Raw genomic sequence first — 15,978 nt, forward strand, 5'->3', positions numbered from 1 at the left:
GTTATGCATGCTCAGTGTTGTGTGGTAAGGAACTGGTGGATGTTGCAAAGCATTCATAGTGATATTTTGATCATTATATAGAGGCCAAAGTCACGGTTAGAAGAACTGCCCCATTACTTCGCTGTTTAACTGCAGTGTAGCGCAGCTAGCAGGAGGAGAGCTAGGTCCGGTCTGCACATATTTTTCTCAGATTTATTCCTATGGTCGCACTCGGGGACCTAGAGCTGTAGAGCGTTACTTAGAAAATGACCGGAATTCTCCTTTAATCTACTGATACATAAAAGCAGTTAGCTATAAGACTCTTCACTCCCGTCACAGAAAGTGCATCAGAGCTCCTTGACCACCGTAGCTGCAGGCATCCCAGCCCTATCTTTATTTGTCATTAGGGTTACATAGGAGGACACAGTGTAAGTAGTGCTGTGGCCCGAGTGTGCGAGACGGGGAATATATACCCCGGGCCCTGAGTGCAGTATGTCGGCTATGGTGTGTTAGAGTACTGCTGGTTACACTGCTGCAGGGCTGTGGACGCCTCAACCCTCATCATCACACTTACTGTTCTTACACCCGAGGCTCCCGGGAACATGCTGGCTATCAATTTTATATGAAAATACAGACGGGGAAATGACTGCATTTGGATACAGTTTTTGTGGGTAATTTGCTGTGGAAACATTACCACTGGTTTTTTATTAGAAGCTTTGTTTTTCAAATTTTGATGTCTCCATCTTGGTTTATGGGGGGAGCACAGCTACGGCGTAAAGCAACAACAGGAAAATGGCTGGTTTAGAGTGACATTTCTGCCACTTTGTCCATGTTCCGTCATTTAGAGGTAATGGACGTGACCACTACCTCCATGTTTACATAGCAGTGGGCTCCCAGCACCCAGCCTGTGACAAATTATAAAAGCCGGGCCTCTGTAGCTGGGCTGCATTTCATTAAACTTTAACTTCCCTTATCTGCGGCGACAGAGGACAGAATAATAAAGGCTGACAGGTATCTAAAGATGTATGTTTGGACTAGGGGACAGGAACAGCATGAGAGCCTTAGCCAGCTTTGTCACCAAAGAAGGGACATATGTTGTGGGCTATAAAAACTGAAGGCAGATGTTGCTGTTTTACTGAAGCTGGGAAAGGTTGTAGACGCTTATGGCGCTTCGCACATATGTCCACCATGAATGGCTGTCTGTTTCACAAACAATGCTTCCTGCTGCACGTGACAAGACAGAAGAGAAAAAAAATACAGGTGTTATTTATCATCTGATCCATTTCAGTGAACACATAATATTTACCGTTCACTCTTTCTGCCAAACCCAAATATATCATGATGGGTGAAATGCGTAAATTTTATAGTCATGCACTCATGCAGCACTCATATTTTTGTTGAAAAGTTGAATATACATTAAAGATGAATGATTTAAAGATGTTTCTTTCACTGTGCTGAATGAATGTGTCACAAAAAAATACTTGAGGTATGCTCATTCATTATTAGCAAGAACAATTATGCCTCAGCCTTGCTTGTCTCTCTCTGGTTGTGTTTTCTCCCCGCACCGAGGCCTCTCTGAAATCCACTCTACACAAAAAGACCCCTCAGAAAAGAAACTTGGATCTCAGGCGTAAGTTGGATGAGGTTTATATCTCAAAAGGACAATGTGGCAAGGCCAACATTAAACCATGTTAAGATCTTCTGAGAGAAGCAGTTGATTGATTCCATAGAACCTTGTTCATCAAGGCCACCAGGTCTGAACCAAAGATATTTGGAATGTGAGGAAGAAAGAGGTAGTTACGGCAACAAAAAGCAGCTGAAGCAGCCTTTGTAAGTATCTGAAAGGACCTATCTACAGCTTGCTAGGCTCTCCCGTTGAGCAGACGAAAGACTACCATGTAAATAAAAGCCAAGGGTGAGCTCACAACTTTGCCAGCATGAATAAAAATGGCCACAATAACATTACAGATGCGTACACAAATAAAGCCAGCCTTTCATTTCCTTGTAATACTCAGCAGGCGCTTTCTCTTTATTCAGCGCTGCTAAAGTATATGAATTTCTTGTGCAGTTTAATTCAAAGTACAGAAATAAATTCATGTCCTATGTCGAAATTTTGCTCACTGTGCTCGTCATGCCATTAGAGCTGATTTTGTGAGACCGATGACCGTTTTTCTAACCTTGTAATATCCAGTTTGTGAAGTCTCGGTTGGCTCTGTCTGCGCACTTTTTTATGTGCTGCTGATTTTGTGATTTTTTCCTACACTCTCCACGAAAGGTTGTTTTCTAGCAGTGTGTGTTGATAGACAGCCGCGCACATGCTGAGATAAGGTCAGATATGGCCTTCCCCGTGGGTGGTGGCGGTTGTGGTGGAGGGTATCGGCCAGCCTGAGGAGTGGACTAGGTGGCTGAGATAGCCTCCTCCTGCAGGCGAGTAGGTCTGGAGTGCTGCTGCTGCTCTCTCCCCCCCAGCAGCCATGTCCTGTTGGAGTGAGCCCCTTCACCAAAGCTTTGTCTGAGAAGAGAGTAGCCGAAAGGGCCCTCTGACACACTGGACAAGACCCTTCAATATACAAACGCCACCTCCATGGCCTCATAACCAGCCTCGGCTGCGCACACGCACAAGTGCGCGCGTTCTGCATACGCTCATGTATGGCACCATGCGAGTGCCAATGTTGTTTTGTCGACTGTTTTCTGTGTGATTTCAGAGTTTGAACAGGGTGCTAAGCTCAAATACAAACACTGGGAGCTGGAGGCAAGAGCTGAGCGCCATCTGCCCCGTTCACGGCCTATCAGGCTTTCACCGTCCATTTCCAACGAGAAAAACCTCTGCATTCACCGCAAACCAGGGGAGAGAAAAGAAGCGAGATAGAGTTGTATGCTGCCCGAGTTTTAAATAGTTCTTTATCTACAGTGTTTTTTGACTGCATCTCTGGAAGGAGAAATAGAGATGTAATCAATAATGAACAACCTTGAAAATGGCTGTAAACAGATGGCCTATTGAAAAGAGGAATACTTTCACCTTTTGTACTTTCCCTCAATATTTGTGTTCTCTAATTTCCAATCAAAAAAGTAGTTTCCGCCAATGCTGAGCCTCCGACTGCATCTGTTCCTGAAAAGAGATTGCGAATCTTCCAGTCAATATCAGCGCGCAATTGTCTTTCGTGTTATCATAAATAATAACCCATCTTCGCTTGTCTCTCAGCAGACATTTCCTAAGTCGCAGCAGATAACTCACACCATGTGTCACAAGGTGTGACAAAGCCCACAGTGTGACATATCTAGACCAATGGAGAGAACGCTGAGGCGTCCGGGGGAGGGGGGGTGGGCGCAGAAGAGAAGAGAGTGGGGGTGGTAAAGGAGCGCTAAAGAGGAATGGAGTATAATGTATAGTGGTTTTGTCCAGGTAACTGCTCAAATGCGGCTGTGACACATTTGAAATTGGCCCTGGCCTGCCCACAAAGACGGACAGAGGCGCTGCAAGCACTAGCCAATCCATACTCTCCAGACACCTGGAGAATCCTCAGATATTGACCTTCAATTCAGCTGGCATTCAGAGCTGATGAAAAGAGATAAGCACTCTAATCTGTCCGTCGTCTTCGCGCTCCCATTTATTGACTAACTGACACGGACTTATTTTAGCTCTGGCTGCACGCTGTCGCCACACGCCAATGTGATACATAAACCTAATAGATGCTTATTTGAAAGAGGCTAATATGAAAATTGCCGCTAAAGACACATGAATCAATTTTCAAAAGCAAACATAATTGGATATTCCGGGACACTTATTAAATGTGAATTGGCCCGGGTCTTCTTGTCTGTCAGAGAAGTCTGCCCCCCCCCCCTTTGCTATGTTTCCTTGCGTGACATGTTATTATGCTCCGTTTCCCTCTGTCAGTCGCAGCCATTTAACAGATTGGCTGCCATGGAGAAACTGCTTTAAAATCTCAATGGAGGAGCATGTGTGTAAAATGAATGTGTCTTTACCTAACAATATGCTTTTATGTGCACGTGTCTGCCTGCCGAGATGCATTTACACGTTATGCTCGTGTAGGTCCTTCCCTCAACCCCCTCCCACTGCGGTCCTACATTTTCACATGACAGTTGTAGGCTGGATGTTAGAGGCACTTGACAACGAGTAGGGGAGTAGGAGGAAGTGCTTACTGAGAGCCTCTGTAGAGGACAGCAATGCCTACATGCTGTCTGTGCCACAAGCCGGCCATGAGAGTGACCATGTGGACGCCGGAAACCGCGCGCGTTGGATTCAAACACGTGCCAAACAGGCAGATTATTGAAAAGATTCTCACACACCCAGCCACGCATGGTCACACACCCTGTATCACAGAGCCATCCGGTCATTTTCATATTCATATTTACATGTATATGAGAGCCGGCGCGTCCCAGGAATACAAATCTATTTAAATTCAGACAGAATCCGCGAATACCCACCTCCAGAGAGCCAGAAGAGGAGGAGGAGGAGAGAGAAAGAGGCCAGTATATTTATTTGAGTGACATTGTCTAAATTGAAGTTTGACACTCTTCACCACTCTAACCTTTATGCAAATGTGAAAACATCTATATGTGATGGACAGAATTCAATTAACTGAGATGACAGAAAATAATCTAGTGAACTGAATACATCATGCAGTTGAAAGGTAACATAATCATCCTGGTAGGAAAGGGTTGGGTGGTGGTGAGGGGGTTCGGTGGCAGAGAGACAGAGAGAGAAAAAGAGAAAGAAAAGGAGAGAGAGGAGGAGGAGGAGGGGAATGGGAGGGAGGGCACAGAGGAAGTAGAAGATAGAGCCCATTTCTCCGACGTCTTATCGAATGGCACAAGCTCTATTTCTCCAAAGCGGAGTCTTCAGTCCACTAAACTCTTGATCTCAAATGAGAGACCCTGGAACACTGTTGCTAAGCAATTAGGGGGGCTTATTGAGCAGCTGATTCCTGCTGCTCAGTGTCCATCATTACAATTTTTTCCTCACCTCATAGACTTCCATACTGATGAACAGCAGCCAGCGCCCACTGACCACACACAAGAAAATGGGCTCCTTCCTCCGGCAAGGCTGCAAATAACACACACACACACACACCTCCACCCTTATTTCACCCAGTGCACCATCACTGCCCTAAAACAACTGTTGCTGCGTGGATGCTGAAAGTGTGTGCAGGTGAGAGAGAAAAGGAAAGTGGAAGTCATAAAATTCACGTGCAAAAAAAAAAAAATCTTCTACAACTATTGAGTATTTTATACTTCCACACTATCACATGTCTAAGCTGATTAAAATCACCTCGCAAAATTAACAAACAACGGTATACATAAACGATCTTTATTATCTGACCAGCGGGCTTCCTTACAGGGATCAGTGTAAAGAACGAGTGGTGCAGCCGGAGGAAGCAAAGGAGCAACCCACCAGACCGCCTCACACAATCTGTGAACACATCAGCAAGCTGTTGGCCAGATGGGGGCACCCTTAACCAAGATATGAGAGAGCATGCTACACTAGTGAAGCAGCTTGTCACAATGAAACAAGGACGGATGTGTGTAGGACTGGGGGATGATTGTTGTTATGCTTGAAACTATGTTAAAGTTAACATACTACACTTTGCAGTGCTCACCAACAACACTATAGGCTAGCACTATTAGTTTTTTTTTCTAATCAAAAAAATATTTTCTGAACATTGTCCAAGTTTTGCAGAGATCAACCCAGACTGGATTTTCTTGACAACTGTCATTCAGAAGCCGGTACATTCTCCAACACATTTGTCAGGGTGTCCTCTGCCCATTCACTGACAGCAGTGTAGGATGTGAAGCCACCGGAGGAGTCCATTGTGTGGTATTGTGCGTTGAGTGCTAACACTAGGTGGCTCTGTGCTCTGTTAGTGGTCCTGAAGAGCCACTCAGTCTTGCTGGATTGTTCCAGTGTTTACATACTGTAGATTTTACAAGTCTGTCCTCATTTAACATTGAATCTGAAATGAAATATTTTAAATCATTATTACAGATCATTTCCAGGAATATAATGTGCTATAGGTTGTTGACCTGCACTGTAGTCAAGGAAAGGAAACAGTGTTGATCTATGAAATCTACATTGTTGCTCTGGAAAAAAAACCTCCAAATTTATAGATGTGGTTAAATTGTGTTGGAATGCCGATTTAATCCCAATCATCTACGTGTGACTACAAAACGGTGCCACAGAACTGAAACAGCAGTCGTAATGGACGGTTAAGTGACTCCTCACCAGATCTCTTACATATAATATAAGTTCCATTAGCCCTGAAATGGCTACTGTATGGCATTTAATTAAATATAGCCTTTCAAAGAAACCCACGGCAAGCAATTTAGAGTGTGGTTATATTTGAGGCTTGTGTGAGGTTACTAGTGCTTTTAACTACTGCGCCCACTGCATAGACTGTTAATTAACATATTTAGAATGAAGTAGATTTGCCATGCACTAATCATTCTCTAATTCGCTAAGAACTGCAGCCTTTCTGGACAGTAATCAACATGCCGGGCCTAAACATTACGTAATCTGTAATTATGTTTCGCTGAAGGAAAGGGAGAAATATATAAATAAATATACATAAATTAACAAAAGGCTATTGATGTGATTGGTTAAAGGATGCCTTTTACGCGTTGTGAAGGCTAGGTCTACTTGTCATGTATACGCTGAAACACACTTCATGACCTGCAAATTGACAAGAATGTTGGAGAGGGAGAGTCAGAAGATGAGTGTGTGTCCTCAAGTGCTCTTAATAAGTTTAAATACTGAAAACCAATTTCAAACATTATGTTTCCTGCTCTTTGGAGTTATTTCTCAGCAGCAATCAAAACTCTATCTCAATATGTGCTGACGGTAATTACACACACACACACACACAAAAAAAAGAAAACTACATTCTCCTTCAATGCAGTGGAAGTGAATCCACATGGCCCTGCATGGTGCAAGGGATGGGCCTGTCCCAGAGGCCCCAGTGCACCATGGGTAATGTTTTGACTCCTCAGGTATAATGAGGGAGCTGTGGCTCAGCTGCTGAGAGGGAGAGTGGCAGCACTCCAGCCCTGACCCCCTCCTAATCCTGGGAAACCCATCCTGGGCTGACACCCGCCTCACTCACAGCTTTAGGGTTGAGGAGGGAAAGGAGCGAATGCTGCTGCTGCTCAGTCTCAGATAGGACCAGGAGACTCACTCTACCTGTGCCCATCAGCAGCCTAAACATTGGGCTTGCTCTTAACTCCACTCCTGCTCTCATTCTTCTGGCTCTTCACAGCTCTTATAGGATCACCTTTACACACACTGGGTAAAACGGACTATACTGCGATTTAAGTACTGGAGAATGAGTGAGATCTTTGCTAATACAGTCCATTTTATGGCAGAAATTATACAAGGCATCCTTGTTTCATTGCTTATATGAAAGGCTCATCTTCAATTATAGGAGACAAGAATATACAGCTGGATAAAAATGCAAGGGAATGAAAAAAAGAAAGAATCCTTTCTAATTTTCTGAGCCAATTTTCTCTCTGAAGTCAATGGGAAAATTAACCATGTAAATTAACACTGTTGAATCAGAAAATGTGAAAGTCAAGCTTCATGGAAGGGAGGTAATCACTGGGTGTCTTGCTCGTGACCAGGGGAAAAACTAAAGGTGAGGCGACGAGCAAAAACCTGCTGGGGTTCAACTGTTTTGTACTATGAATTACATCAAAAAAATACTACTTCTTTATCTTTTAGTTTGGTTGCATGACTCTTAGGTGCTGTGGGGTTCAAACACACACATCCTCTGATTGAAAGAGGATGAATAAACAGAGATGGCGCTGGGGGTTTAGATATATATTTCTTAAACATCACATGACTTCCATCCCAGAGGCCTGTGGTTCCGCCACATAAACATTAGCAGAAGATCACACAGCGGGTAGGCGGGCCGCCGCTGTACTGGCTGTTGTCAGGTGACTCTCTGTATGGTTTCAACGGAGGCAGATCCCAGCAGGGGATGTTGCTGATTGCTGACCACAATGTCACAATGACGCCTGTGAACCTACCACTTTAAGGCTGTCGTGGCTTTGATGCAACATCTAATTGGCCGAGATGAACTGTTGCAGTAGCGGCTTGGGGCCTATAGCTCCACTGTACGCCAGTCCACACAGTCGCTGTCTGCATTTAATTAGGTCCCCTTTGCCTTGTTTGTGTGTGTGTGTGTGTGTGTGGGTACTGTATGTGCACAGACACACACAGGATATCAATATGTACATCTGCCTCTGTATTTGCAACCTCTTCTCTGCATCAGTGTGCACTTGTCCTCACGAGTTCATTATGTGTCTAATTAACAATCACATTTTATTTTTGTTATAACAATCACGACTTTGGCTCACGATTGAGCAAAGACAAGGGTGGTTGCGCTTTCTAACCTGTGATCTGATGAGCTGCGCGGTAGAATTAAGATGGAGACGTGTGGGGTTTTATTGCCTGGAGGTTTGTTTTCTCAGTTCTTAACGTAGCTTGAGGCACTAGTGATTGGCTCGGATGATGACAGGGTGCGGTCGAGTAGAAGAAAGAGTGAAGGGTGTCGTAGTGGTTTGTTTTCGCAGGCCCTTCACTTCTCAGCGTTTGGCGATGGGTCTGGAGCCTGTTGTCGTCACGGAGGGGCTGCGTGTGAGTGGCGCTTTGTTTAACTTCCTCTCAGTGCTAGAGAAACCAGCAGGGCCTGGTAATGAGTCTGCAAACAGGACTCACGAGGAGGAGAACCGCGTTCCTCATTACTAATTGCAGTGAGTGATGGCAATGTGTTGCCTAGTATTTTAGCAAGAGGTTCGGTTTAAAGGCATATTGCCATGTAATCTGTTGTTTGCTATTAAAAAATAAACTTCTTCAAATTCTAAATACATAGCTCATATAAAAAAAACAAAACTATAAAGCTTAGCCAATAAATAAATCTTAACAGCTACATGAAACTTGTGCTGGCAGTGCTGACATTTTTATGTTTGAAATAAGGGGCAATTTTAGAAGCTGTACTGCTTTGTTTATTTGCATAAAATTGAAGAAACACCACTAAGTATCATGTGTCTCAGCTTGTGCTGAACTCACCAGTGCACAATGACTGATTATGGCAAATTACTATCCCTGTACGAGCTCCCGAGAATCCGCTCTCCGTGCTGTATGCAGCCCTGAAGCAGGGGAAGAGAAATTGTTCCGCCCAAGTACCATAAAAACAGATTGGAAGCTCTGCACTGTGAATTAGCTGCACAGGAAGCCCCCTAAACCCCCTGTTTTATTCATGAGCATGAAGGCTATCGGAGTCTCAGAAACCCCTGTGGTCTCACCCGCTACATCAAGGTTGCATGCCGCGTCCATGGAAGGTTGCTTTTTTTTTTTTTTTCCAGGCCACACTGATGCCACATTAAAAAGCATCGGAGATTAACTGCTGCTGTCATTTGAAAGTACATAAACAAATTCTTTACCCTAATGCAGAGAGAGAGAGAGAGAGTGAGATCAATCCATCAGCCACGTTGAATGATTTTAATGAGCAAACTGTCATTCAACTCATGGAGTTCTGCTTTAAAATGTCCACAAGTTGCATTTTGGGGTCCAGGGCTTTGTTTGGGAAACCATGGGAAGGGCTGGTATAGGAGGGGAGTGTGTGTGTCGGTGGGGGGGGCTTTGCACAACTGTTGAGGAAATGCATTGTTGTTGATCATGCTTTGGAAATTAAGATAGGGAGAGGTAGTGGCTCCTAAGGGAGAGAGATGCAGTGGACACACACATCGCAGCGCTACACTAGAGTATTGAGAAGTTGGTGTTGGCCACAGGGGGTACAGTGGATTGGGGGCCACGGGAGAGGAAGGTGAAGAGGCCACATCTGCCAAAAATCGCAAAGGAGCGTACTAGAGAAAATGAGCTTGCAATCTGTTTACTGCAGTTTCTACAACAGCTTCTTCACAGTTAAGCATCAGCTGTTATGTCACTACATGAAAACTGCAGCAAATTAATATAATGTTATGCAACACATAAAATATTAAAATGAAACATTCACATGCACAGATGTGCACAAATGTCCTAATTCCTTAAAAAAAAAATTCACCATGGGCTCACTACCCATTTAATAATAAAAAATGTACGGCAATATCCAGAGACCAAAAAATTTCAAATTGTAAGTTGTGACTGAATATGGGGACGGAGGCATAGACATTTTTAGCTGATATTGTAAATTCAGTGTTTATTCTATTGTATATCCCAACTGCTTTCTTCTATAGTAGCACAGCCCAGCTCTGAATACAAACTGTGGGGCACAGAAAGCATGCTTTTAATCTGTGGCATTTCCCTTTAATAAGCATGGAATCAAACATGAACAACTTACTTTACCAATGAGAAGGGAATTAATTGGTCTATTTCCCATTATGCTAATAAAATCGCAATAATAACGAAGTTGCTATTGTGACAAGAATTACCCAGTAGGAGGCCATTTATTGCTTTTCCCTTTTTAACCACCCTTGAAAGCTATCAGATGCATCTCACAATGTCAAGGCACATTATATGTACAATTGTGAGCCATGTGTCCTTGTTTACTTGGTTTGTCTGGGTGCCAGCATTTCCTAATTGTCCTCTCTGAATTTAGCAACTTGGTCTCTCGTCATTACGATGGCACTGAAGTCCTAATGAGTGGAATTGTTATCTGAAAGATGGCCCCCTTTTTTCCCTGCTGCGAAAGCACATTAGATCCAGACAGCTCATTTCCATTCCCCCTGTCATCTCTATAGAAATGACGTGCAGTGCTTGAAACTGTTTATTTCCAAATTCAGACCTCCTCCGCGGCAGCCATCGGCTTCAATTACCAGTTTTTCCTGAGCGGAGCCATCAGGCAGCCTGACACTGAGGTCCAACCTAATTCCCACCTTCTCCAAAGTCAAGAGCATAATGTGCAGATAAAAAAGGTGGAAAATAGCCTGCCGCTCATTAGCATGCAGCGCCTGCCTGTTCATTTGCTTGCTGCGAATGAAAGTTCTGACACTCAGCGCCTTGTGCAATACGAGAATAGTCCTCTTCAGACTGCCTCATGTCCTTACTGCCATGGAAAGGTCATCGGCAGAGGTGTGTACCAACCTGGCTTGCTGCTCTTCAGTGGCCCACCTGGGAGAGGGGTTAGCTGGGGGTATGGATTCAGGGAGAACCTCATTACCTGCTGAATCAACATATTATTGCCATGTTTCACCCAGCCGAATTGTTTACAAGTGTCTTTAGCGCGGGCAAAAGCCTGCTCTGGCGGGCCACGACCGCATTCATTAGTCCCTGACCCTGGTGATTATGTGTTATCTGATACGCTGCTATCTGGCTTGGCTGCATGAGCAGGGCCACTGGCCTGCATTGGCCTGGGCCCATTACAACCCCTCTCTTTCCCTCTCAGTTTTTTCTCCCTCTCTCCCCCTCAATCCCTCTCTCCCTCTGCCCGTGCTCCCTATGAATGTATCCATTAGCCTGCCGATGTGTAAATTGTTTTCACCTGCACTGCGGGCAGATGGGGAGCAGTGTCTCTGTCGTGATTTCCTATGCATGAGCTTTCTAATCAGTCAGAGAGTAACACGATTCCCTTGCTCCTTGCTAGAAAAAGGTGAGCTCGCGCGAGCATGCACACATACATTACATACACACATGCATGCACACATGTTCTCGCACTCACAATCTGCAATCAATATGCACGCGGTGTTGTGGGGATATTGGTGCAGTGGTGGCGGTGACAGGGTTCATTATATGAGCTTGCCTTGCAACGCTGTGATGGCTTAATACATAGGAGAGGGCCAGGGCCCGGGCTGATCCTTGCCTCTGCTGTTCCCAATTTCGGTTCAAATTGAAGGATAATTTGACCTGGAAGACGAAACCCACATAAGAGCAATGACATCCAGTAAAAGTGTCAACCCGAGTGTGACCCGTGGAAGAGACAGGAGAGGATGCCCCTCACGCAAACAAATAAAGCATTCCCTAATGACTTAATGTGGATGTGACATGTGCCCTGTGGGGCTATCCTGGAGGACCGGGTCAAATGGGCCATCCACGACTGGATTGGCTCCTAGGTTGTAGAAAGAGGTGCTGTCTATTCTTAGCCATATGTCAGACAAGTTACAATTACTGGTGGCATACTTTTCTAAAATTAAGACAACATACTATATTGCACTATATATGCAAATGTTTTTTTTTTTACAATCATACTGCAAGGTGCACAGTAAATAAGGCCCATGGCTACTACATTATACATATTGCTGTAACACAATGAAAACTCTGCTACACTAGTTCAACACACAGGATACTTATTTTTTTCTGCTGGTATTTTTATATTTGTCTTATTTGTCCTTTTATGATATAATTTGTTTTTTATTGATTGTATGTGCCAACAAAATGTCATTGTACAATTGTACAATGACAATTAAGTCTTAAGTCTAACAGTGCGACATGGTCAACAGTCACCCAGGCTAACCACTGGTTCAGCTTTAATAGGTTCACCTCAGTGCAAAGACACCTGCTGTGCAATAGGCAATTCACTACCACTGAGCCGGAGCTGGTAAAAGGTGGAGATGAATGAACACCTTCTTAACAAGACCAGGGATCAGTGTAACCGACCAGACCCACCACAGGAGCAAACATCAAGCCCTCGGCTGTCAGACATCTGACCCAGAACAGCCCCGACCCACATGAATCTCATCATCTGACAACCACACATGCTGCCCCTTATTCGCTGCCGTCTGCCAAACCACCCCTGCTATCAGCTGTCAGTCAAACTCCAGACTCCACATACTCTTGTCACACCGAGAGATGATCCTCTCCTTTCTGTCTCTCTCTCACAACACTGACAGGATACGCCAGTGGACCATGAGTCTGTGAAAATGATTGGAAAGAGTCTGGATGACACCGGCTGCAGATGCTCCAAAGAAAAAGAGGAAAAAAAAGCAAGTAAATGGAGAATGCAAAGTACGACATCACAAGGCATGCATGCACTAACAACAGGCCACTGTCATTAGACCTGAGACTCTTTGTTAAAACCACACTGGAGCATTGTGCTCTCAGACAGCACTCGAGACTGCCCTGATGTTTATTCAAATAACCAACAAGTGCAGCATCATGGTGAATCTGATCTCCTCGCTTATCTTTACTGATACGAGAGAAAACATGAGCAGAAAAATAATTCAAGTTTCCAGAAACAACTTTACATCTGATTTTTTTTTTTTTTTTTAACTCAGTGTGTTTTCACACAGCTTAGCACAGCCTCTTGGCGTTCAATTTCTTCTTAAGTCACGACTGAAAAGGCAAGCATTGGAAACCAGCTCCCCTCCATCCCATTCTATTTTGTCAGCTTTCTTTTCCATGAAATTATAAAGGGGATTTGTTGCAGCTTTTCATTCACTTGATAGCACTTAACTAATTGCTGTCCTCTCATAGACAAAAATGTACTCGCAAAACATGGGCATACAAATAAATGGTATGCTGGCATGCGGGCACGTGTGTGCGCACACGCAGACGTATAAGGATTTAACTGTGATATTTTGTATCCTGTTTAAATTTTAATCAGTCCTGGTTTCGCACAGATACTACTAATATCATCATCTGGACACATCTAATCTTTTTAATATAACTTTGTGAAAATCAAACTATACCTGTGCCAACTACAAGTGCCTCCCTTTTGAAACGATTATAAAAGCCCGGTCAAATCTCTTTCGCTAGTGGTATCAGCCAATTATAGAAACAAGTGACCATTGAATTAACACATGGAACTTGAAAGCTTTTGCACTCTGATGTAGAATGCACTCTGGAAAAAATATGTCAGACCTTAATTTGCAATTTCACAGGGAGTCACCTGAGTTCTGGGCAAACAATGGGCTTTGACTGAATGGAGGCACAATGGCATTGTAAATGTTAAAATGTGTTGATAAATGTCACAGTTCTTCTTCAACATTTTCGCAAATGCTATTCAGACAGAACTATGAATGAATAACAAATGTTCAGACCAAGTTCATTTAAAACTTGCCTGACAATAGGCAACTCCTATACCTTTTTTCTTCATAGATGAGAATTGAGGATTTGCATTAACCCCAAACACTGCTTCAGTATCTAAGTGATAGTGAAAGGAGTGAAGGGAGAGCCATGAAAACCAGAGTTGTGGAAGAACAGCCACAAAAGACAGATAAACCCAACACCACAGAGAGGTGCGCCAACTGTTCCAAGTCTCACACAAGGGGAGAAAGAAAAAGGGAGGGGGTGGAGAAGATAATTTAGCATTTGTGTAAGCTGTTTATCAAATTATTAACTGCACAGATGTTTCTGACTAGCTAGGGGCTGAACATGGGCTCTGCCAGGCAGGGGAACAAAGGTCTGAAGGATTCAACGGAGATGTGCACTGAATATCAATTTAATTTACTAGCTGTTAATTCTCATGCAAATTGTGACCTCTGTTAGGGCATATCAATGGCCATACACATTGTGTGACTTCAGAGAAGCAGCGGGAAGAAACAGTGCAGAAACACTGTATAAAACTACAAATAGGAAAAAAAATATATTTTCAGTGCGGCCATTCATGTGGTAAGATTTGAAAAATGTGTGCGGGACACTTTTTTGTTTTTACTGATAAACTCTTGGGAAGACTATACCTACTCTATCATCAAAACAGTTTTTATTTTGCAACATTTGGCCTCTATATGTTTTATTTTCGGAATAGTAAGAAACTGTATTATAGATAAGTCACTGTTATGAATGTCGTTTAAGAGATATATAGATTAAAAAAGGCTAACTATGTGAGGCCCTGTAGTGTTGTTATGCATTTGTCTATGCAAAGTGACTGACATTATGCTCACCAGCTTGTGTTAAGTCACAAGTTCAGTCCAGGCGTTTGACCTCAGCTTGAAGTACGGTATCTCTGCGTTTGATGCAGTCTCACATGGTGCCAGTACATCTTGAGTGATGAGTTTTCTGCCTGAGACACCAAGCAAGAGAGAGCAACACAGGTATATTAAGCAGTGGTTGTGAATATTTTCTGCACTGTGAACAATAATCTGCTGAAAATAATCATGAATGCATGGCATGACACACAACAAAGGTTGATCACTGGCATCAACCTCTGCTGAACTCAGCTGTAACAGCAATGTTGCAAATCTCATTTTCTTCTTCACCTCCGAAGTACTGCCTTTCAGCTCTCCACAGCACAAACAAAAAGCCTGGCAACAATATCAATTATACATGCAGGAGACAAACAAGGGGATTTATTTCACAACAAATAGCCTCATAGGGAGATACTGAATAGGGTAGATTAGCATTAGAAAAGGACAACAAAACTCCCCAGTTCAACAGCTAAAGAGCAATTTGATGGGACTGGAATTGGGGAAATTGCTTGATTAGGGTGTGCTTTTGGAGGGTGATTTATCAGGATCACACCAAGGATAGGTACTGTTGTGCTTTGACAAAATGACGTGGTGCCGCTGTCAAAACATGACATTATAAGAACTGTCAGTGGTGAACTTTGATAATGCAAGACAAGATCAGTTGCCATCGGAGCAAAATGAGACATCAATCTGAATCTGATAGAGAGGGGGAGCTTATCAAATAAAGGGTAGGGAAGCCTTTTGATGACTGGTATTTAGCCCAGTCAGGGTTACAGGCTTAGTTGAGGCTTTTTGTCAGGAAAGGCGGAGGGCTTTTCTCTCCAATGGTGTTCACTATCCTATTTCATTTTGTCTAAAAATGATAATAAAAAACAAAACAAAAAAAAAACAATCACGTAATGAAATTTAAACACCAATTTTTCGGACCTTAAACCTTGCATTTACAACAATTTAAAAGGGTGCGGCTCTGTTTAATGTAAATATTATTAAATATTGGTGTAAATATTTGAAGAAGTTGATGAAAAATAACACTATTTTCCTTACCCCATACTTTTTAGGCATTTAGTAACAGCCAGACCGTTTCTTTTTGTTGTACAGCACCACAGTCTGTGTACCATCATCACAGTCCATGCTGTGCACTGTGGA

General features: G+C 43.3%; 1 long non-coding RNA gene across 1 annotated transcript in view; it reads right to left on the minus strand.

Annotated features, from left to right (window-relative positions):
• Positions 1 to 15,935, minus strand: part of LOC146964062 (uncharacterized) — a 38,885-nt gene extending 22,950 nt beyond the window's left edge. Inside the window, exons 1-2 of the long non-coding RNA XR_015034692.1 lie at positions 15,877 to 15,935; positions 14,809 to 14,927 (exon numbers count right to left, since the gene is read on the minus strand). This is a non-coding gene — a long non-coding RNA (uncharacterized LOC146964062). The remainder of the gene's footprint in view (positions 1 to 14,808; positions 14,928 to 15,876) is intronic.
• Between the last annotated feature and the right edge of the window lie 43 nt (positions 15,936 to 15,978).

The sequence above is a fragment of the Trachurus japonicus genome, chromosome 22 (assembly GCF_045865225.1).
Source record: "Trachurus japonicus isolate A0001 chromosome 22, Traja_1.0".
Classification (NCBI taxonomy): domain Eukaryota; kingdom Metazoa; phylum Chordata; class Actinopteri; order Carangiformes; family Carangidae; genus Trachurus; species Trachurus japonicus.